The following is a 25,644-nucleotide window of genomic DNA, read 5'->3' on the forward strand; positions in this document are numbered from 1 at the left end:
GTGTGTGCCATGGTTGAAACCACCCACCACATGGACGACTTCTGCCTGCCATGAGCAGTTCCTAATGTCCAGTGCAGTAGGTCAGGTATCTGCCATTTAGGTGGTTGGAAATACAGTTGTGGGTCCTGAATAATGCATCACAACACAAATATATGTGCATGATCATCACCAACATCCCAAAGCACCCTTGATGTGTTGTTTTCTACTACATAATCAACAATGTAGTGTGTTTCTGGTCACACATGGCAGAAAAAGGGAGTTCCCCTTTGACCAATGGTGACAGTATTTTTGGAGGTCAGAACAGACTATCAAATTTGAGGGGCACATGAGGAGCAGTAAGTTGGGTGATGTCCAGATCCATGTTGTACACACATGTGAAGATAGCCATGAGAGTCACATTTGGGCCTTAAGTAGTACACAGTTTAGATGTGTAATGGGTGTAATGTTATTCCAGTCATTCCTGCATTTTCATATGGACTTTTGTTGTATACATCATGTATGTTTATGTGTACACATTTACTAATGTTCCAACTCATCTAATGTCACAAATGGGTACCCTGGGAGATGGAGGAGACAACAGGCTCCAGTCTGCCATCCACTGCCAGACCTTCAAACCATCAAAGAACGCCACATATGAAAACTGTTCCGTCTGAACCCGCAAACTATTGGATTTATGTCATCAGTTGAGCCCGCTATAATGCCTAAAAAATACTAATCCAACATACATACCACCTATTGTGATACTCATGGCAGTACTACACTGCCTGGCCACAGGCTCCTTCCAACATTCAGTGGCCATATCTGGTTGCATGTCCCAACCTATGTTTGGTGGTGTATTAGGAGATATGCTATCAGCACTACTAAAACAAATTGACAGCTATATCAGGTTCCCCATTCATGAGGATTTGGCCAATGTGAAAGCTGACTTCCATGGTTTTGCTCACTTCCCACATGTGGTGGAAGCCATTGATGAGGCACTTGTTGCCTTGGTGCTACCACAAACCAGTGTCAGATCTCTACATCTCAAATGTTTCTGCCCAGTTACCTGGATCAGCCCATGATTCCTTTGTAATTCAGAACAGCACCATACCGCAGCAGATGTCACAACTGTAACCAGAAAGGGCCTGGCTGGTTTGTAAGTCACATCTGTCCTGATTTTGTGTGTGCAATGGCTGGTGCTACAATCATGAATTGAGTGACTAATTGTGGCACCCATGTCTCATTCTAAAACAGGAAACTCAGCATACCCAAACCTTCTTTGGTTGTTAACACCACTGAGGAATCTAACTACGCCAGGGAGAGTTTGCTTAAATGATGCACCTTGAAGAACACAGCAGGCAGTGGAGCGGGGTTTTGGGCTCCTGAATGCCAGATCTTTCTCTCTTGACATGACTGCGAGAGCCCTCCTCTAGTCACCTGGGAATGTGAGTCAGAACCCCATGGCATGGTGCATGCTCCATAACATCGCCCTGTGGAGGAATATTCCTTACATTCCAGAGGAGTGGGAGCCTGCAGTGCCACCAGGTGAGAATCTTGAAGTGCTAAATGAAGATGATAATGGTGAAGAGGCAGGGCCTGCCTTGCGACTAGATCTCATTGACACCTTCTTCACATGAGAGTAAGTATGTCATGTGATGTCAACTTTGACTGTACAATAAATTGTATTTGTGAAAATGTGTGGACTAAATTCTTGGAAATAGTTAGGGAGCTGATGCTCAGGCAAAATCAGACAAAAGGTGTTTGATGAGGTAGCTTTTGACACATCCACATTTTGATGATGTTGCTTTGTTTGCGTTATACATTTTGTAAGGTGCTTTGTTCTCCAGATGCTTCCTATGTGACTTGTGTCATATGCATGGTTTCATACCTATACTCCCTGTTTTGTTCTTTGTTCAGGTACCTTGATCATGACATCTTCATGTGGGCATTTCAGAGTTGTGACATTGGCAGGTAGGTGATGCTGTTCAGACATATGAAGTGGGCATGGATTGTTCCAGGGAATGTAGGTCACAGACTTTCAGTATAGAAGACCTGGGCCAAGACAGCTTGCACAGTGATAGGATGGAAGTTTAGAAATCTCTATTGGACTTGTCCCTTGTCGTGTGGTGGCGCTGATGCGTCATGTGTGTCATCATGCAGTCATAAAATATGTAGTCCTAGGCCAAGTTCATGTTAGTTTCCCTTCACTTTAGCTAAACACTTTTTTTTATCTGAACTGTATTTGCTGTTGATGTGTTTCAAAGTGCTTGTGCCACATCACTGACATTGGTGTGTGTCACACCACCAGATGCAAAAGCACTGGATTGTAAAGACCCTCTAATCAGAAACAGTTGTACTGCCATCTGTCTGGGTCATGTATTATATTATGTTGGATTACTTTTGTGTGGTAGGCGATATGGCTCCAGCTGATGACACCAACCACTTTAATGTTGTTCTATTCTACATGACAATGTCTGATAAATCCCTTCCTTCCATGGTCTGGTCTGTACCAGTAAATTTGAACATTTACCCAGTATGATTCAACCAAGCGTGATTTGCTATGTTTTGGACATATTGTCAGACCACAGGCTGAACAATGTAATAACATTTCTTCTTTGACAAGACACTTGCAGGTATGTGTTTGTGTGGCATAGTTGTAATCCTGAGCTGGACACAGAGTACATGCACATGCACAAGTACCTTGAATCCTCATTGTATGGTTCAGATGGTCTGACATAGTTACATGGCTAAATGTGAAATTAAAGACAAAAGACAATACGTTTGTGGCAAGTGTATTTATTTCAGTGCATAAACATAAATTTAAATTGTGACATAAATGAAAATCAAAGTGAAGTGAAGGGGTTAGTCATGGTGGATGAAATAATTAGAGTAGATGTCACACCATTGGAGGTCCAAAGTCCAGAGTTCTCCTCCCACTGGAAATAGAAAGTGGTTCAGGATCAGTCAACAGAGTGAATGTGTGGCACACGAAGGAGGACACTCTGGAAAAGTATTATTGCTGGCAGTGGTTGTTGTCTTGCCATCTGCGCCTCCTGGATTCTTTGCTGGACTTTCGCATTTGCACGGGGGTGATCAGCTGCTGCAGAGTTGTCTGAGGCTGGTTGTGCCTCCGGCAGGGCCTCCCTTCTTGTGGGTGCAGCAGATGTATTTGGCTGTGATGTAGTTGCCACACTGGAAGGGGTAGATGGTGGGAGGAAAGCCCTGTTCATGGTGGTGTTAATTTCCCTAAGCATCCCTGTTAGGATGCCCATGTTGCCATTGTGGGCATCCATTTTGCCTAACAAGACCCTCTGCAGCTGCGTAATGTCCCGGAGTTCAGTCAATATCTGACACATCATGCCTTGAGACTTCTGATAGACTGCCAAGACATGGCCGATGGTCTTGGCCGACAGCAGCTCCAGTGGCCTCACTATGCTGCCCCACAACATCCCTACAACTCAACCTACCCCCACCAGCCTGTGCCCCCGTCACAGGGTGCCCTCTCCAACTGGATCCTGGATGCTTAGTGTCAGGAGGGTCAAGTTCAACCTCAGGATCCAAGACTGGGGGGTAAAAGATGGTGGAAACTGTGCTAGGCACACAGGATGTGGGGGCTCATCGTTGCCTGGGAAGTCGATGCAATAGGGCTGGGAGGTGACACTGTGGGCAGACTGAGACCCACTATTGCTGTGCGACCAGGTTGCCCAGATGGGCCAGGACCGTCCCCCATGTCCACAAGTCCAGGAGTGTCATCATCAATGAGGGCTTCATCCAGGGGGCAGTGGGAGTCTGTTGGGTGGCCTCGGTGTGCCCAATGGCAGCTCGACCTGTTGATGAAGGAAGTACATTGTTACTGGATGAACTGTGACATCAACCTCCACAGCTTTTGTGTTACAGTAAGCAGAGACACTGGATATGCGTAAGTTGTAGGTTAGCCTTTTTGTGCCATGTTACTGTGGTGTTGGAGTCTTTGACATGACATGTGCAAAGCTTGTCTAAACTCTTAGACTCAAGCAGCTCATGAGATGTGCAGATCTATTACACTATGGCTGATGGACTGTAAGTGACATCCTACCAACAGTGAAGCCAACACAGTGTACAATCAACAAGTCTCTTTGACCATTTGGAGGCCTAGTTGAGTGAGATACAGGAAACATAGAACTTTGTTATATATGTGACTGCAGTCATCATGCTGCTCTGTCTATGTAATCGCTGCCGCTACCAATCTGGTGATGCAGTTTAAGGCCTTAAGAACACTTCGTGTACACACTCAGTAAGGTGTCATTTCTATCCTCAATAGTGTAATCTTGGGTATCAGGACACAATGGTAGACAGACACATCTCTGCAAACTCGTAATCGGGCCCTTTGGTTGTTTCAAGGTGCTCTATTGGATTCATTTTATTTTTGCATGTTTAGGGGCTTTTTTGAAAATCTTATTACTTCTTTTAGAGGATTAGTGAAATTTATTACATAGATATGGAGGAAGATCTGCAGCTACAGAACAGTATGCTCTATTTATTTCATTTGTTTTGGGCGAGAAATGTTACATTTTATTGTTTGTGCAAATATTATGTGATTGTTATTTACAAATATGTGGTTTATGTTTTGTAATTATTTTGTGTGAGTGTTTGACTTTTTTGGTTGGTGAGGTTTACAAGAAGGCATAAATCTGTGGCAGCGCCACAAACTAATGCCGCCCCAGGGGTGGCGTTAACATGGCACAAGGGAAGAAATACTTTTATTCCTCCTTGTTTTCGCTTTTTCTATGTGTGTTGTATTCTGCAGCACAGCCATAATTGAGTGTTTATGTGCAGGAAGGTGTTCCTTCCTGCACATAAACAATCTACAATGGCCATTTGGCACTTCTATGTGTGCTGCAGAACGTGTGCTGCACATAAAGAATCAATCCCTTAACTAAGAAACCCTAGCACTGCGATGCAAGGGTGCCTGCGTTGGAGCTGGCAGCTAAATTTAGCACAGGGATGTGCTGTATTTTAGTAAATATGGCATATCCCTGTGTTTCTAATGTGATACAGCGCAGGGCTGCAAATTTTGGCGCAGCACCGCACTGCACCACTTTGTTAGTGCATTTGGCTCATTGTGTCCTATGTATTGTTTTCAAATGTTATGCCTCATTGGAGCTAACAATTGAAAATCTACACTAACCAGGATGATATTTTTCTTTTTAAGACAGAACATTTCTGTTATGACATTTTTGCTATTAATATTGTGACAGACGAGTGGGTTTTTTAAAAAGATTAAGGGGGTGATTCTAACCTTGGCGGACGGCGGAGGCCGTCCGCCAAGGTACCGCCGTGAAATGACCGCACCGCGGTCAAAAGACCGCGGCGGCCATTTAAACATTTCCTCTGGGCCGGCGGGCGCTCTCCGAAAGAGCGCCCGCCGGCCCAGAGGAAATGCCCCTGCAACGAGGACGCCGGCTCAGAATTGAGCCGGCGTAGTTGCAGGGGTGCGACGGGTGCAGTTACACTCGTCGCGTACTTCAGTGTCTGCAAGGCAGACACTGAAATACTTTGCGGGGCCCTCTTACGGGGGCCCCTGCCGTGCCCATGCCATTGGCATGGGCACGGCAGGGGCCCCCAGGGGCCCCGCGGCACCCCCTACCGCCATCCTGTTCATGGCGGGTTTCCCGCCATGAACAGGATGGCGGTAGGGGCTGTCAGAATCCTCATGGCGGCGGAGCGCGCTCCGCCGCCATGAAGGATTCCCCCGAGCAGCGGTAAGTCGGCGGGAGCCCGCCGACTTGCCGCTTCTGACCGCGGCTGAACCGCCGCGGTCAGAATGCTCGTGGGAGCACCGCCAGCCTGTTGGCGGTGCTCCCGTGGTCGGTGGCCCTGGCGGCCACCGGCCGCCAGGGTCAGAATGACCCCCTAAATCATATAATTAGGATAGCAATATCTGGGTTTAACTTCAAATATGATGTTGAAATATTAACTTGAGTCTCAGCGAGTCAATATTAACATTGACAAATGTGTGTTTTATGTAAATTCATTAATAAGTAACAACATATCAGAGATTATGTTCAAACATGTCACTGCATTATCATCAAATAAATGAACACCTTTGAAATCAGGAAAATATGTGTTTGGCAGTGTCTATGTAAGTATTTTTCATCCATTAACAATAGCAACCATGTGTCATATGCAGTATCTGAAGTATGACCCCGTGTTTCCTTGGGATATACATGATGGTGCGGACAAATTGCTTCTGTGGGCTTTTCTCACCCCCAGTTGGTTGGTAACTAGTCAAGGTGATGTGCGGTGGGAACACATCCATGCACTTGAGAACGACTCATTGACCAGTGGGGTATTGGGCGTCACCCGCAAACTAAGATGTATAATTATGGCCTCAGGATGGGCAAATGTGAATAGCTGTGGCCAAGAAAGAAAATGGGTATTTACTACTCAGTAACTACTGTAATTAGTGTTACTATGTTTTAATTATTGAGTTTAAGGAAGGCCATTCCACGTCACTGTTTGGGTTTGATAGAAAAAAACAATTATTTCTATGTTTACGATCCAAGAGATGGGAGGCCTTACCAGAGGGTCGGCCGTATGCCGGGGATTAGTTAGGTATGTTGGAATGGAAAATCAGATAATTCCTGAAAAAGCTTCCCTAGGTTGCAAAATTAAACATAATGGGGTTTTTCTAAATTATAGGGATGAAACTGCTCCATCAGAAAACTCTGCTCTGTGCTCTGTTAAGGTTGGGAAGGAACAATGTTAGCTCACTTCGGTGGATATTTATGACTTGATACCTAAAAGCCAAGGGGGAAAAACTGGGATTTTGTTATACTAGGATTACTCCCATTTTTAAAGCAAATTTCCTACTTCTATGAACGACCGACCAAACAATTGAAAGGGTGTACCTATAAAACTAGAATTATCATTGAGTTGCTCCAGTTGGAAACTGCTACATACAAAAATGGGAATGCTATTGATCTTTTTTTTGGTTTATACATAATAAACTGTTTTACTGTTGAGGAACCCATTTTGCTGTACTCATACTAAATATGGTTGTGTTCCCAATTCATTTCCACCCTGGGAAGGAAATTAGTCCTGCCCTTCACAAGAGAAAATGTGCTCACATTTCCACGACTTGCAAGTGGTGTGTGAATATCAACAAACGTGTGTTTGTGAGTATCCTACATTTGCAAGTAAGCCCTCTCTGTACTACTAGTACTACTACTTTTCCTATCTGTAACCTACATTTATGAATAAAGAAGTTGTTCCAAAATATAGGCAGAATTTCCATACAGGTGAATCTCATTTGCAAGTGTAAATTTTGATCATCCAAATTTTGTTAATAAGCATTGAGAAGTTTCCCACGCTATTAATTTTATTTCCCGACCTAAATTGAATTAAGGTGTGCAAATAGCTGTGTTAATCAGTCTCTTAGCTTATTATTCTTTTAAAATAGGATTTGGTGCCTTCCAAATTGGACATTTTGCAGTTGCACAGCTTTTCCTAATGCATTTCAATTTTGCACGGTTACCCAACGTAAGTCTTGCTCTTCCGCTTATGTGCTCAGGTGGCAGGAGGTGGACCATCACCCCTCAGATCCTCGGTACTGTGAATCACTATGGGGCATATCTAAGAGCCCCTAGTGCCATCTTTACGCCATGTTAGCATAATTTTCTGACGCTAACGCCACGCCATATTTGCAAAGTTGCACAATGCATGCAATGCGCCACTTTGTAACCCTGTGCCAGGCATAATGTATCCAAAGGGGGCATTCCTCTGTTAGGGGGCTGAAAAAATAGTGCAAGGAAATCTAAGAGATTTCCTTGTGTCATTTGTTTTAGCACTTTTAATGCCTGCTCAGAGCAAGTGTTAAAAGGGGGCATGCTATTGATAACAATGGGCACCTATGTACTTTGCAAGAGTAGCACCAAAATGTTGGCACTACTCTTGCAGAGTACATCAATAGCGTAAAAAAATGACACTATTGCACCATATCCTGAGCCATGGTACGCCGTATTTTAAATAAGGTGCACACATGGTGGCAGTAGGGGGTGATAAGGGGCGCAAGGAAAGTGATGCTGCACTGGGTGCAGTATCACTTTTCTTAAATATGCCACTTCGGTCTTCTTTGGTGACTTGTCTTTTTGGGGATTTTGTATTGCATGTTTTGCATTAAAAAGTGCATGTCTATTGTTGTGCATTGTTTGCTAGATTGCTGGTGGTGAAGCTTGAGTGCCGGTCTTTACCTGTCTTCGGTTCCTACACTTAATATTCAGTGCAGTCTCGAATTCACAGGTTCTCTATGAAAGAAAAGGGAATGGATGCTGCTTTGTGATATGTTCATCTCACAAACAGTAAACTATGAAAATAACCATTTTAATTAGCACATGCAATGACTTCTGTAACAATTTCACAGTTGCTGATAGGGCAGACTTCAGCACTATATGGAAATAAATAATATTTTCTTTTGCACTGAACAAATACCATACATTTTTCTTTAAGTTACCTCTGCCCTCATTTGCAAGGACTGTACAGCTATGTTAAAGATGAGAATGTTCCATTGTTTGTCAAAAAGGCACTTTCATTGTTTGGAAGAAGGAAACAAAGGGCCTCATTAGAAGTGTGGCAGTCTGAGGACTCCTACACTAGTGGTGACAGTCAGTCAGCCGCACTCCAGCCATGGCAGCGCTGTACTCACCCTGCCAGGGAATGGATGGAGGAAAGCGAGTGCCTTGGGCCACAGAGGGGCCCCTGCACTGCCCATGGCATGGGAGGTGAAAAGGCCCCCCGGGCCAGTACAATCAGAATGTGCACTGTCTTCTTTACAGACAGTGTGCATTCTGATGGTGCTGGTATACTATGATTTTGGCCTCAGCTCTCTTAACAGAGCTGAGACCAATATCGTAGCACTGTTCCCACCGGAACGGCTAATACAGTGTTCCAGCCGGTCAGCCCAGTGGAAACATTGTAATACTTTTGGAGGGACGCCACTGGTATGACAGTGGAGTCCTCCTTGTGAGTTTGGCAGTCAGCTTCTCCGACCGCCAAACACTTAATGAGGCCCAAAGTCCTTGTTCAGGGCAAGCACACTGCCTGCAGATCAAGCTATTCTGTTTCAAAATAGAGCACTTCAGATGAAAATCAGAGAAAAACACATTAAAGACTGTATTATTTTTTGGCCATTTCTATGTCTTGAAGTTGAGGGTTGCTTTGTATTATGATGTATGCAATCTTAGGAGTGAACCAACATCAATAGTGTGGTGCAGGCGGTGGAATGTTAATGTTGAATGGTTCTGGAATGAAGGTAACAGGGAGTGACAGTTAGGAGGAGAGACAGGAAATATCCATTGACTGTCCTGTTATTGTGTAAATAAATATTGGTACCAAGCATTGTGCATCTTTATATTGGCGATGAGTGGCCAGTGGCAGCAGGACATCCCACGTGTGACCCTTCTCTGCTGGCAATGTTTTGAAGGGGTGGTGCTGATATATGATGGTGACAGATCTTGAAGAAATCGTCAGCTATAGGAACATCGCTACTAATGTTGCAGTCCTGGTGATTTGTTTGCCATACATGTATAGGAGGAAGAACAAATAAGGTACTGTAAAATTATAATGTTTAAAGCTCAAAATGGCTCTTACCAATGCACAAGCTTGTGTGTGTGAAGACTGTCTTCCACCGAGCGTGCATTGACTTGGAAATCCCAGATGCACTGCGTATCGGTCTGTACAACGCAACACAAACGGTGGCCATTTTAAATTGTGCATTATTCTTTTAACGAATCAGCATACACAGCAGTGATAAACACACCAATACAAATAAACAAGAATTTTCATATGCTACATGGAATTGGGTCATAATCTTTTAACACAACAGCATACACAGTGGTGATATGCACACCAATACATATAAACAAGATTTTTAAGTGATCTTGTGCATGTCAATTGGTGATATGCACACCATGAAATTGCAGAAATAAAATGCAAGTGCACACCAAAAGAAGGATTGTGTGCATCATGCGGTGATACCATACAATTACTGGAACATTTTAAGGACTCACTATATAACTGATGGGATATTTACAATTACATTCACATATATTAAGCGCACATTTTAAGTGATTGTACGCACAATATATACCCTTGTGTGGCTTTGAGGCAACGTGAACACCAAGATGAGCATATATAATTATAATTAAATATAGACGTTCTGCAAATTTCATAAGAAGTGAATTTTCAGGGATGTGCACACTGCGTGTTACTAAAAATAGTAAGTTTGTTTACTTTTTGTACATCAAGATTTAGGGCCTCATTGTGAGTGTGGAAGTCTGTGCAGTGCCATGGTGGAGGTACGACTGCCATCGGCTTGGCTGTTGCACCACTGGGTTACAAGACATACAGGTCTATAGAGCAAAGACTGCCACCGTCCAACCAGCACCGCCAGGCAGCGCAGACTGCTGCAGTTACGAGGCAGCACAAACAGGCCAGTGGAGCCTGTGTTGCCATCGGACACATTATGAGGGTACCATTGTGACCGTGGCCATCCAACCACCACATCTCAGCAGGCAGAAACAGAGTGTATAAAGGCATAAACTCACCTGCAGAAAGTGTTACACGTCTGGTGCCGCCATTGAGCCCTTCACACATGTCCTGCCACTGCTGCTGATCATTGATGAAACACAAAATCCACACCACAGTGGATGCAACCGACCATAAGTACACATACCTACTTGTGTCATTACACCCAACAACAGATCATCGAGCCGTCATCCAGATGAGATGGGGGTTACGCTACGGGCACCAAGTACACTTGTCATAGTGTACACAGTCAGAGTTATTCACAAAGAAGGACACATTCACAGCCACAAAACACCCTCTTTGGGTGGGTCACTCACACTGCACCACAACACTACACAAAAACACGTCTGCACATTTTAGGGACAGTGAAGTGTACACAACATTGTTTCACACAACACCAACAACACAGCAACATCACATCTAACAATACAACTGACACCCTCACATAGCACACATGCCATGGACAGTCATCAGATTCAACACACATATGTATGGAAGTGTCAAGGAACACAAACACTCTCCCATGAAACAGCTCTTCAATGGACCCATACATCATCCACATTGCAACAAAATGGAAGACAATGTGATGCACAAAAGACAGAGACAAATATACAAAGCTCACTATGCAAACAACACTGGCACAATGGAGATGGGGGCATCAAGAGCACTCAAGGAAGGATGCTGCACTGGGACACATATTACTTTGCATACACCCCTGAAACATCTGCACAGGAACCAGCCCTTCAGGTGTCCCAGTGACAAACAATACTAGAGCCAGGTGACAAGTCTATCTGCAGAATGTGGAAGTGCAAATTAAGAAAGCACATACAGCTGCAACAGAATAGGCCATACATCTATATGATGTAGTTGCAAGGTACACACAGCAAAATGGACACATGCACGGGCAAATGCAAAGGACCCTAGCACAATTGAACACCCTCTATGCCTGCTCAAACAAAACTCGAGCTCCCACACATGAGTCGATTGTACAGCCCATATCAGTGGGACATGTCTAACACCATACATGCTGACTTTGGACAACGCAAGATGAAAAACTTACCATACCAAACATAACAAAATGCAATGATACCACAATTTTATTAACACCCACAGATCCATACAGTCAACATCTAACTTTTTCTTGGGTAACACCAGCACTGCCTGCAAAGTCAAATATAGCAAACAACATCAAGTGGATCAGCAAGCAAGAAGAAACACACAATTGTAGTCAGACAAAACAAATTAATCAGGACCAACATAAAGGTAGAAAAGGAATTGCAGGACAAATGTGTACTCAAAAAAACAACTGTTTGGTTTAATTTTTAACCATATGCAAACTGTTAAAGGTCATTAGCCAGTTGAGAAGTCTTTCAGTGCACAGTAATGTGTCCATACTTGACTCCTATTACTGCAGGAACCTTCACAGGAAGGGGCATCAAGTGGGCAGGCAGACACCTCAGGGATCAACCTTATGGGTTGGTGGGGGGTTGGATTTGGGATGGGTGGTTTTGGGTTTGTGAGGCGTGGACTCTTTCTTAGGAAGGGTGGGCTTCTTCTTGGGGGAAGGGTATGGGTGCTTGAAGGGGGCAGATGTGACAGGGGAGGGCTTGGATGTGGATCAGGGCCTCTTGAGTTTGGGACATAGTGGAGGAAACAAGGGAAAGGGCAAGATCAAGAAAAAACTTTCGTTTGGAACATGGGGATAGTCATCAGAAGGGGAGTTGGGGGTTTAAAGGTTGTGGGGGTGGTTGTCTTGTGTTTCAGCGTTGATGGGTGTGTGCTTGCGTGAGGTATGTTTATGTTTGGGTGGTCTCTGTTGCGTGTGTGAGTTTGTGTGTCTTGGGGTGCTGGGAGGTAGAGGTGCTGTGTGATGTGGGAGTGGTGGATGTGTGTCTGTTGGGGTGGTGTCTGCAGGTATGCTTGTAATGGTGGATGCATATGTGTCTGTTGGGGTGGTGTCTGCAGGTATGGTGGATGTAGTAGATGTCTTTGTGTCTGTTGGGTTAGTGTCTTTGGGTTTGCTGGGTGTGGTGGGTGTGTCACTGCCTATTGTGAGGTACCTGTGGGTATGCTTGATGTGGTGTGTGGGTCAGTAGGGATGATGGAGTGTCTGGGGAAGTGGTGGCTGATGTTGTGTGTGGGAGCATATGTTGAGTGCTTGCATGCCAGTGTGTTTTGTGGTGTTTGTGTTTATGTGTGCTGCTTGTGTGTGTTGAGGTGGGTGTGTGCCAATCTGTCTGTGTGCTTTGGATAGGTAGGTGAATGAGGTTTTTGGACTGGGAGGTGGAGGAGTGAAGGAATGTGGGGGCTGACTGGCTGCCGTCAGTGAGGAGGCCACAGCCTGAAAAGATCTTTGTAGGCCAGAGATGGCACTATAAATGCATTGGTCTGCTGAAGTTGGCAGGCCAACCCCTGGATGTCATTCACAATGGCAGTCTGACCTATAGAGATACTCCTTAAGAGGTCAATAGCCTCTTCACTCAAGGCAGCAGGGGTAACAGGGGCTGGAGTGGAGGTGCCTGTGGCAATGCAGATGCCCTCCCTCTGGGTAGGGGGCAACAGGGAGGGTGGCGATAGAACTTGGCGTGGCAGACAAAGATGGTACTGTAGTAGGTCCTGGTAGGTCCACCACCATTGGGGAGTGGCCTCTGGAGGAAGAATCCAATGATGATGATGTAGATCTGGTCTCCGCCGGGGCAATCCACTTACCCTCCGGGCCACTGGGTCTCTCTGTGTCAGTGGTGTCTTGACCCGAGGCCTTGTGGCCAGATGCTTCCCCACTTGGTTGTGCCCTGTCTCCTTTGCTTGCCTAGGCAGCTGCTGCAAATACAAAGAGAAATAGGATCACCACATGCCTCTGATCAAACTTGAACAACAGCTCTGATTAGCAAACAATACCATGATGTCAATTAGGCTCTAGCAATAAACTCCACCTAAGTGACCCCTTCATGTGCCATACCATATGCATGCATGCCATCTGAACTGTCAATAGTTGACCAAAGTAAAATCAGGATCTCAGATAACTACAATTGCATGGCTGAAGATGAGCAATCACAGTAACTATTGAACACGTAGGAAACCACATCACCTTCAATGATTTGCCTCATGAAGCATACATCACTTACTTGTTGTCAAACAATAATAGGTCAATGGCAACTGCATTCCCACAGATCCCACACAAGGTCTCACAGACATGTATTTGTCACATGTACAAGAAAACAACTATAATAGATGATGTTCCAGAACATGCCATGTTGCTGACAACAGTACAATAGTCTTGAGAAGGTAACATATAAATACTAATTTTTCACTGGAAAGATATCCACAATACACACTTCACCAAGTGAAATTTGTCCCAATAGAGTCACAGAGGTAGTACTAATGTTGCTCTAATTACCACACATCTGGCATGGAAATGTACATTGTAGACATCATGTGCAAATTGTCAGGGAGCTTTGTCCCTAAAATCCACAGCACAAGGAATTAGCAAGCCCCAGGGAAATCACCACTAATGACTAGTACCAAATACAATTACATGCTCTGATTGCATCAGTAGACGTCATTAGTCCTTTGTATGTTGTCAAAACATAAAGATTTGTAAGTACCTGCAGAAGACTGTCAACATGTTGCCAAATGGGAAGATACATCACTGTCTCTATTTTGGTCCTACAAACCCAGATGTCTTTGGATGAATGGTTATACCCAAACACGTATTTTCAACATAACTGCAAGACATCCCATGATGCATGTCAACAGTCATAAAAAACTCTAACCCATTACATATGTGCAGTGCACTTTGCTGCATGATGACATATCAATGGCCTGACATGCACACTGTGGCTCAAAAATCCAGTCACACATGTCTTGTCCCTCATTATTACTGCAGTTGTCCATGCCAAATGACATGCAATGAAGGCTGAGGGTATGTGTGAGGCAACAATCAATGGTGTCACACTCCTGTCTGTGGCACCATATGAAATGTACTCTCATTGTAAATGTCCTATTCTAAACACAGGTTGGCATGTACATATATGTGAGGGAATAGAGGAATCATCCCATGAACACAGAACATGCATGAAACCGAATCGTACACATTTTTTAAAAAGAGAAAGCGACACATGCTAACATGTAGGCACAAGGAATATTGACAACACTGATAGTACACAAATCATGTCCAAGGCCATTCCCCACTTACCAAGAGAACGCATTGATCTGCAGCTGCAGCCAAAGATAAATGTATGCTCTGTCACATGCATGATGGTCATCTTCACATTACAGACAGTAGTGAGGCACCAGCACCCGTCACATGCCGAAGACGAGAAGCCTCTGGGTAGCAGATGCCAATATACTCATTTAACCAGACACATGATTGAGAACAGTGATCCATCACTTCCTGTACTTTGGCCTGTAACACTGAGGAATAATGATCTGTTGTATAGAATTTACAACCACTACAACAAAAACAGTACTTGATTGATCAATGTACACAGCTATATATTGTCCCTGTAGAGCAAATTGTTTGTGTTTTGTACACAGTTCTGTCTTAGGTCTCTGGACCAATAGGCAAGGCACATCAGTATGCACCACCTTACATAACTACACAGTTACCCATTTACTGTGTCACACATGGCACATCCCTAATTGTCAGGGGAAAATGTCAGACCCTAACACGTTAAAATGGCAATGTGACAGGTAGGATTATGCCCTGTATCACCCCATTGTGGCTGCTGTGCTCCCCTCAAATGCAGTTTGGGAGGGCAGCCCCAACTGGACCAAGGACTTCTGTGCCCAATGTCTCAGGTTCTCTCACCTCTTGCGACAGTGGAACCTCCACCAGCTGTGGACCCCCAGATCTCCCCACCTTCTAGGTGATGGTTCTCCATATCTCCTTCTTCCGATAGGCGTTACCTGCATGGATGCAAAAGACAAATCAAGGAGATTACAGCCACAAGTTTTCACGAAAATGGTAGAGACACTCACGTCAGAAAAAACAAGCTAGAAATGTTCCATTTGTTTACACACCACAAGTGTAAAGCACACAAGCCACTTAGTACAGGGACATGACTACATACTTTTGTACCCATCTGCAGACTGTCTCACTACCCTGCCTGCAATGCCTAAGCAAACCTACTGACATCAGGTACCCCATGCTCCAGCAACATGTACTGTAATGGGTGCCACAATGAAACACTGCACAGTATGTGGTTTCTGAAGGCTAAATTTCTGAGGCCAAATTGGACCAACACATCACACTCTGCGAGGTTGACTCACTGCATACAGTCCCTACAGGCAACTGCCATAGTACAGATGTCACCCTTACACTTGAGAGACAATGAAGGGGCTTGCATGGTGGGTACAGAAAGTGTCTTCCTTGTGCATGTGTGGACATGTGGCCTACCAAATGCAGACTCATGCCATTTAAGGGGGTGGGTACTTTGTTATGTACCGCAGAACACTAATTGTGACATATGTGTCTACCCCATCGAGATGGCACCCAACATACAAAGGTACACTTTCTGCTATGTGACCCAGCTACAAAGTCACATTTCATGGCCTGCCAGGAATCAACACACTGGTGGTCATTACAACCCTGGTGGACGGTGTAAAAGGTGGGGTAATACGGCAAAGAGGCCGGCGGAAAAAAAAAGGGAATTACGACCCTGGCGGTAACCGCCAACAAAGACAGCCACTTTAACACTTCGCCTGCCACGGCGGTACAGACAAACAGCGTGGCGGTCACCGCCAACAGACAGGCGGGAGACAATGTACCGCCCACAGGATTACAACACACCAATCCGCCACCTTTTCTGGGGCGGATTCACTGTGGATAAAAACACGGCGGAAACAGCTTTTGCTATGGGAAAACGCTCACCGTCTACACACCCCACGAGGAACGAAGACTCCATGGAGCCAGAACTCCAAATACTCCCTGCCCTTGTCTTTCTGCTCCTGTACGAACAACAGCGACGTAGGCGCAGAACATACCGGTGAGCATGCATCTACGACACAGGGGAGGCAAAAGTTAGGGGGACTCCCACCAAACACCCCACCCTCGCATAGTACAACATACACACGAATGCAGTCACAAATATCACATTAACAACCCACAATCCCCCCGGAAGAATGCAAAGACAAAGCGAGATCCGTTCAAATATTGTAATGTGCCAATATACATGTCATATAAAAATATACTGAATCATATCTCAAAATCTCACATATTTGTATATACAATACATGAAGTAGTGCAGATATGTACACAACAATGTCCGTGCACCAACAGTCCAAAAATGCATGGGCGACGCCCACAATACATACCTGACCAAAATCCGAGAGAACAATGCCGGGGCATCAGATTGAAACACTACAGACACCTCAGGGGGAAGGGAAGGGGGGGCACCTCAGCCACATGACTGCAAAGCCAGATCCACGACGGGGCTCCATGCCCATTAATGTATCCTGGGGAGTGCAAAGCCACAGTCTCTCAAGTCACTACAGTGGGTGGCTTGCCCACTGTGCCATCCTGGGGAGTGCAAAGCCACAGTCTCTCAAGTCTTTACAGTGGGTGGCTTGCCCACCGTGCCATCCTGGGGAGTGCAAAGCCACATTGACGCAAGTAGATGCAGTTCTCAACTGGTACTGGGTGGGACTGGTGCCCACACTGGATGGGTCTCCCCGTGAAAGTTCCTGTCCTGTCACTGTCCCAGCTGCACAAGGGAGTAGGATGCCTGATGTGGCGGCCTATTCATACCCACACGGTGTTTGCCCTGATCAGCGGTCTTCATCATGGCGGTCTTGGCCTTGTTCAGCGGTGCTTTGCCATGGCTGGCTATGGACTGTTCAGCGGTCTTCACCATGGCGGTCTTGGCCTTGTTCAGCGGTGCTTTGCCATGGCTGTCTTGGCCTTGTTCAGCGGTGCTTTGCCATGGCTAGCTATGGACTGTTCAGCGGTCTTCACCATGGCGGTCTTGGCCTTGTTCAGCAGTGCTTTGCCATGGCGGTCCTGGCCTTGTTCAGCGGTGCTTTGCCATGGCTGGCTATGGACTGTTCAGCGGTCTTCACCATGGCGGTCTTGGCCTTGTTCAGCGGTGCTTTGCCATGGCTGGCTATGGACTTTTCAGCGGTAGCCTGAGATGGCGGTTCAGATACTGACATTGGTGTGTGGCATGATGAACTCCACACTGGACATTGGGGTGTGGCACGACGAACTCCACACTGGACATTGGTGTGTGGCATGACGAACTCCACACTGGACATTGGGGTGTGGCATGACGTTCCATCATCGCCCAGCGGGACTGTGGGATCCTGGTCCCTCCTGGGCACTGACTCCGGCGGTGGTCTCCTGACCAGTAACGATACTCGGGCCCTCCTGGGCACTGACTCTGGCGGTGGTCTCCTGACCAGTAACGATACTCGAGCCCTCCTGGGCACTGACTCCGGCGGTGGTCTCCTGACCAGTGACGATACTCGGGCCCTCCTGGGCACTGACTTTGGCGGTGGTCTCCTGACCAGTAACGATACTCGGGCCCTCCTGGGCAGTGACTCCGGCGGTGGTCTCCTGACCAGTGACGATACTCGGGCCCTCCTGGGCAGTGACTCCGGCGGTGGTCTCCTGACCAGTGACGATACTCGGGCCCTCCTGGGCAGTGACTCCGGCAATGGTCTCCTGACCAGTAACGATACTCCGACCCTCCTGGGCAGTGACTCCGGCGGTGGTCTCCTGACCAGTAACGATACTTGGGCCCTCCTGGGCAATGACTCTGGTGGTGGTGTCCTGACCAGTGACGATACTCGGGCCCTCCTGGGCAAAGACTCCGGCGGTGGTCTCCTGACCAGTAACGATACTCGGGCCCTCCTGGGCAATGACTCTGGCGGTGGTCTCTGGACCAGTGACGACAGTGCTGGCGGTTGTGTCTGAACCGCCGGAAATGATGGCGCACTTCTCCACCGTGACACTCACAACAGGATGGGGAGACTTCCGTGGAACCTTCCCCACCTTCTTTGGAGTTACAGCTGACTCACCAATCGCCTTCAATCCCATTTCACTTGTTGTCCCACCAGGAGTCTTGACACGGTCCCGTCGTCCACTCTCTAATTTCGGTGCCTTTACGGGGGGTGGGCTGACAGTGCCTTGGCTCCGGGTCCTACTGCCTGCCCTGGTGGAAGGTGCACTCCAAAAACCTGGAACACGCACCACTGATACTGGATTCTTTTTGGCTGAGGCGCTACGACGGGACTGATGAACTGGGGGGGGATGGGGGCAAACAGGTCAATTTGACAGAGGGACAGTTTCTGACGGACACTGGGATGGGTAGTTGGAGGAGGTCTGGGAGTGGAGGTAGAGGACGTGGTTGTAGGAGGTGTCACTTTAGCTGTTTTGGGTGCAGGTGCAGGTACTGGAGGCTGTTGTGAGGTGGATGGATGTTGGGTGAGTGATTGCCGGCGTTTGGGTACTTTGGGAGGGGGCGTCACAGACACACTGGGAGAGGACACAGGGGACGTGTAAATGGCAGTGGAGGTGGTGAGTGCAGGTGAGCGGCTTGTGGTGCTGGGTGTCCTGGTGCGAGTCCTAGTGCCTGTAGATGTGGTGCATGCAGGTGTGTGTGTAGACGACACTGGGAGGGAGGAGGGAGAAGATGAAGAGGGGGACACAGTGGAGACAGTGGATGTTGCTGTGTCTGTATGGGTGTGATGCTTGTGTGAGTGCCTGTGGTGTGTGTGGTGCCTATGTTTGCTTAAGCTACTTTTGGGTGTTGACTTGTGTGCCTGCTGGTCTGTAGGTGTGCTTGGGATGGGCTGGGGTACAGGGGATTGGGTCTGGGTAGAGGAGGTTGGAGGGGGGAGGCTGGACACAGGGACAATGGCTGCCATCATTGCTGAAGCCAGAGATTGCAGGGTTCGCTGAAGGACAGCCTGACCAGAATGAAAGCCTTCCAGGAATGCATTACCGTGTTTCAACTCTCGTTCTACACCCTGGATGGCATTCACAATGGTAGACTGCTCAACAGTGAGTGACCTGAGGAGGTCAATGGCCTCCTCACTGAGGGCAGCAGAAGTGACTGGGGCAGGGGCTGAGGTGCCTGGGGCGAAGGTGATGCCCACCCTCCTGGGTGAGCGGGCACGGGACATACGCTGAGGGGCTGCTGGGAGGGCGGTGCTGGTAGGGGAGGTGGCGGCTGTACCTGTAGAAGTGGGGCGCACAGATGGTGCCGCCACCACAGGGGAGCTCCCATCGGTGGACGAGTCCGTGTCGCTGGTTGGTGATCTGGTGGCCGGCGTGAAGCTCCCCTCGCCCTCCGTCCCACTGGTGAATTCAGAGTCGGTGGTGTGGCCCTCCATGGCCATGTGGGATGCAGCTCCCTCGTGCTCCGGTGCCACTGTACCTCCGCCTGTTGATGCTGATGTACAAAAGAACAGGGAGAGCAGGAAAAGGGTGGAGACAGAAGAAAGAGAGTTTTAGTACATGGCATACCGCTACCGTTGGCGGACAAGACATACGCAGCAGCCCCATGCATTACGCCGTGCTCCTGACCTCTGCACATGCTATTTCTGGGATATGGCCTACATGGCAGTGGTAGTAATCTGCCCACATGGATGGCAAAGGGGCTACTATACATCAACTTTCCTCTGTTGTGAGCTGGGGTAGAGTGCCACATGGCCTACAAAAAGGAGGGGCCTTGCCTACCTAACTCGCCCTGGCCTAGGGACACCCACAACCCACCACCCCACCCAGACACCTCCACTGCACGCAAAGTCCATATGATGAGGTAATACTCACCCCCTTGTGTCTGCTGTGATGTCCTTAAGCGCCCATCCAGCTCCGGGTAGGCCGCCGCATGGATCCGGAACATCAGGGGGGTCATGGTGCAATGGGCACCCCTCCCATGTTGGGAGGCCATCCCCAGCTGAGCCTCCGCCGTCTTCTTGCTACAGCGGCAAATGTCCTCCCATCTCTTACGGCAGTGGGTGCCCCGTCTCTGGTGGGCCCCCAGGGTCTGGACTTCCTTGACAATGGCACGCCAAATGTCCCTCTTCTGGTGGGCGCTGACCTACATGACATGCACAAGGAAAGAGGACAGTCATTACCTACTGCACCGTCGTTGTGACTAGCCCCCTCCCAACTCTATCCCTGTGGCCCATTCATCCCCATGCATAACTGTTCTATGTACTCTGCCCCCTTCCCTCATCCACCCAGCCCTCTCCACCCAGGCCTAGCCCATAAAACGTGCTCCCTGTGTACTGCAGTGAAGGCAGGGGCCCTTTCCCCAGACGCAGCAGCCATCGTCGCTTCCAGACCGAGGTCACAGCAGCACTAGCAGTGTAGGTCCTCGCCTGTTGAAGGTCAGGTATCTAGTGATTGAAGGGATAGAAAATGGTGGTGACGTCCGCGGCGGTGACGTCCGCGGCGGGGCGCATCATCACCGCCAGCGCACCTGTTCATTGGCTCCTGGGACCCATAGGGTCCAATGTTAACCAATGCAGCATTGCGCCACGCTCTACGACTGCCTACCGCGACGGTACCAAACGCCAGCGCAGTTACCCCACAATCCCATTGTCCCAGTTTAGAGGTCAGGCAGCCGCCATTTCAGGGGCCCACATGGCTTCAATTATTACTGCGTCACACATACAGAGGCCTACACTTAAAAACCTTTACCGGATGGGTTAATTGTCTGTTGTTGTCCTGTGTGTGACTGTGGGTACATACCTGGAGGAATGCTGACAGTTTCTTCGCTGTTGTCCTTCTTAGGCACCGTCAGTTGGGACATATTGGAAGATGGACCTGTTGACAATGGAAGAGCGACATGTCATCGTGACCTACCGGTTTGACCGTGCCACTATCCAGGAACTATGTACCCAGTTGGAGCCAGACCTGATGTCACCAATCCGCCATCCGACTGGAATCCCCCCTGAAGTGCAGGTGCTGTCAGTGCTGCCTTTCCTTGCAAGTGGGTCTTTTCAGACAACAGTGGCCATGGCATCAGGGATGTCCCAGCCTATGTTTTCCAACGTCTTGTCCAGAGTGTTGTCTGCCCTGCTGAAACACGTAAGGAGATACATCATTTTCCCTCAGGTGGATGATTTGCCTACAGTGAAAGGTGATTTCTATGCCCTTGGACATATCCCCAATGTCATAGGTGCCATTGATGGGACCCATGTAGCTCTGGTCCCCCCCGCAGGAATGAACAGGTGCACAGGAACAGGAAGAGTTATCATTCCATGAATGTCCAGATGGTCTGTTTGGCAGACCAGTACATCTCGCTCGTAAATGCTATGTTCCCTGGCTCTGTGCATGACGCCTGCATCCTGCGGAATAGCAGCATCCCTGATATGATGGGTCAAATCCAGAGGCACCTGGTATGGCTATTGGGGGACTCTGGTTACCCCAACCTGTCCTGGCTATTGACCCCACTGAGGAATCCCAGGACCTGGGCAGAGGAACGGTACAATGAGGCCCATGGACGGACTAGGAGGGTGATCGAGCGGACCTTCGGCCTCCTGAAGGCCAGGTTCAGGTACCTCCATATGACTGGTGGATCCCTATTCTACTCACCGAAGAAGGTGTGCGACATCATCATCGCCTGCTCCATGCTCCATAACTTGGCATTGCGACGGCAGGTGCCTTTTCTGCAGGACGATGATCCAGATGACGGTGTTGTTGCTGCGGGGGAGCCTGGGGAGCCTGTGTACAGTGATGAGGATTAAGCTTATGAAGATGAAAACGACAACAGGGAGTCAGTCATACAGCAATATTTTCAGTGAGACACAGGTGAGTACATTTTCATGTTTCGCAGATTATTAACTTTCACACCTCTACCTCTATCCTGTACCTACATTTCACTCCCTATTTGTTTACTGAGTTGTCCCCTTCCATTTCAGTTTCCCTATTGTGGTAACCTATGTGTCAACAGCTTGCACCCTTGAAAGGCTTGTGATGTGTGACATTGGTATGTTGGCCTTCCAATGGGTAACCTTTTTTAATTGTCATTACAATTATAATTGACAATACAAAGTTCACAATCATTGACTGACTCCAGTTTTATTAGTGTTTCCAGGGTGTTTATTTAAGTGCATAACAATGAAGGGGGGTTGTGAAATGGGGATGGGTGATGGTGGAGGAATGTCCATGGCAGAGTCCAGTCTATTAGTCTCACATGTACATTGCACATCTGGCCATTGGAAGTGGAGCTGGGGCAGTTCCGATTTGGACAGGGTAACAAAGTGGGACAGTGGGAGGACGATCAGGGTGGTCTTATTTCCTGGCGGGGGTCTTGCCCTCTTGCTCTGTCCTATTCCTGGATCTCAGGGCCCGCTTGCGTGGTGGTGGTCCGTCTGCAGGGGATGGGGTGCTGGTGTGTTGGTCCTGTGGCAGTGCCTCCTGTCCACTAGCGCCGGCAGAGGTGGTGGGCAGTTCATCGTCGTGGCTAGTGTCAGGGGCCCCTTGGAGTGCCACGGTGTCCATCAAGGTCTTTTGAATGTCCGTCAGCACCCCTACAATGGTGCCCAGGGCAGAGGCGATGGTCCTGAGCTCCTCCCTGAACCCCAAATATTGTTCCTCCTGCAGACGCAGGGTCTCCTGCAACTTGGCCAGTACTGTTGCCATTGTCTCCTGGGAGTGGTGGTATGCTCCCATGATGGAGGAGAGGGCCTCGTTGAGAGTAGGTTCCCTTGGCCTGTCCTCCCTCTGTCGCACAGCAGCCCTCCCAGTTGCCCTGTGTTCCTGTGCCTCCGTCCCCTGGACCGTGTGCCCACTACCACTTCCCCAGGTCCCTGTTATTGTTGGGGTGGTGGGTTGGCCTGGGTGCCCTGTAGTGGTGGACACACCGCTGATTGACCTGTCCTGGGTAGGGAGGTTTGGGCCCGCTGGGTGGGTGCTGTGGTGGTGTTCCCAGAGGGTGGCAGTTCGGTGTTGGGCTGTGGCTGGGCAAGGGGAACCGACTGTCCTGACGCCCACAATGGTCCGGGCTGGTCATCAAGATCCAGTGGGGCAGAGCTGCTGTCGTCACTGTGGGCCTCTTCTGGGGGTGGAGTGGTGTTGTCTGGACCCTCTGGTGTGGTGACGTTCCTTTGGGGTCCTGCGGGGGTATGAGTACATGATTATTGCTGGTGTGTGTTTCATGATGTACAATGTTTGGGTGTGTGTACCCCAGTGCAGGCATTCCTGTGTGGGGGCTTGTGTGGTGATAGTTGGGGGGTGTTGTGGGTCTGTGCAGTGGGCATGCTTTAGTGATGGGTATCCATGCTTAGTTAGGTCATGCAGGTTTTGGGGTTGGGATGGGTGGTTGGTGTCATGGGTAGATAGGTGAGGATTTGGAGTGATAGGGGAGGGTGTGAGGGTGGGGGTGTGTGATAGCATGCAGGTAGGGTGGGGGATATGATATTTAAGAATTGACTTACCAGTGTCCTTTCCTCCAACGACTCCTGCGAGGCCCTCAGGATGCAAGATGGACAAGACTTGCTCCTCCCATGTTGTTAGTTATGGGGGAGGAGGTGGGGGTCCGCCGCCAGTCCGCTGTACTGCGATGTGGTGCCTGGATACTGTGGAACGCACCTTCCCCCGTAGGTCATTCCACCTCTTCCTGATGTCCTCCCTATTTCTTGGGTGCTGTCCCACAGCGTTGACCCTGTCGACTATTCTTTGCCATAGCTCCATCTTCCTGGCTATGGATGTGTGCTGTACCTGTGATCCGAATAGCTGTGGCTCTCTCCGGATGATTTCCTCGACCATGACCCTGAGCTCCTCCTCGGAAAAGCGGGGGTGTCTTTGGCGTGACATGGGGTGGTGTGGGTGAGGTGTGGGGTGGTGTATGTGTTGATGAGTGTGGTGAGTGTAGTGGTATGTGGTGTTTTGTGCGTGGGTGTTGTGTGGGTGATGGTGTAGTGTGCCTCTGTGTGATGGGGATCTCTATTCTGTGCTGTCTCTCTCTGGCCTTCTCTCAGAAATTGTGGTCGTAGGGGTTTGTGTGTGATGTGGGTGTGTGTTTTATATTGTATTGGGTGTGTGGGAGTGGTGTGTGTATGTGTATCAGGTGTGTGTATTTGTAATTGTCCAATGTGGCGGTGTTTTGGAGATGTGTGTGTATTTTGAGCGCGGCGGTGTGTACCGCCAATGGAATACCACAGTTGAAAGACCGCCGCGTGGATTCGTGGGTCGTAATAGCATGGGCGTGTTTCTGTTGGCGTGGAGGTGGAGGATGAGTTTCCGCCAGTTTATCGCTGACCTTTGGTATGGCGGTGTTGTGTGGGTGTCTGAATTTCGGCGGATTCCGAGATGTGGGTCATAATAGCTGTGGCAGTCTACCGCGGCCGCGGCGGTGTATTGGCGATCTTCTGCACGGCGGTAAACGCCTTATACCGCCAAGGTCGTAATGACCCCCACTGTCTGCAGTATGCGACTGTCCTCAGTGCAATAAGCATGTACAGGAAAAATATGACATGTGAAGGTGACACCAGAGCTGTGGCAATAAGGGACCTGTGATGAGTCAAAGACACACTTTGATGACAAATGCACATATGGACTAGTTCATGGATTAACCTCAGTACCCGTTCCCAATCTAGTCAATGGACTGAGGCATTCAGGGCAAGTGTTGCAACTAGAGACAAATATAGGCCACGTGACACCTGCTGGTGTACAGGGAGTGGGGACAGTGCTATTGTCACAGTGACTCTACCACAATCTGGGTTATGCCCCATACTGGGAGATACATTTGACAGGCACTGGTCTCTGCAGACTGAGCATACAGAGTCTACATGACACTCCATTTCCATCAATTTCATGCATGCCAGTCCATCACATGGCCATTATCAACTTGACATGTGGTGTGTATGGAATCCTGAAGGGCATAGTGAGTCAGGATATGCCTTCCATACCACAGTTTAGCAAGGCCAGATGTAGGGTGAAGGATCTGTGGTTTTATACACATTGCTTACAAGCTCCTCAAATGACTCATACAAAATACATACACAGATCATGCTGTCATGCACACACATGTTGGCTATCATTTACAAACATTTTAAAGAAAAGGATGTCATTGGATGGCAGTAAAGCCTCCTTACTTAGCTATGTGCACCCAACACATGGAGGATCAAGGACCGCAAAAACCTCAC

This window comes from Pleurodeles waltl, chromosome 3_1, assembly GCF_031143425.1.
Source record: "Pleurodeles waltl isolate 20211129_DDA chromosome 3_1, aPleWal1.hap1.20221129, whole genome shotgun sequence".
Classification (NCBI taxonomy): domain Eukaryota; kingdom Metazoa; phylum Chordata; class Amphibia; order Caudata; family Salamandridae; genus Pleurodeles; species Pleurodeles waltl.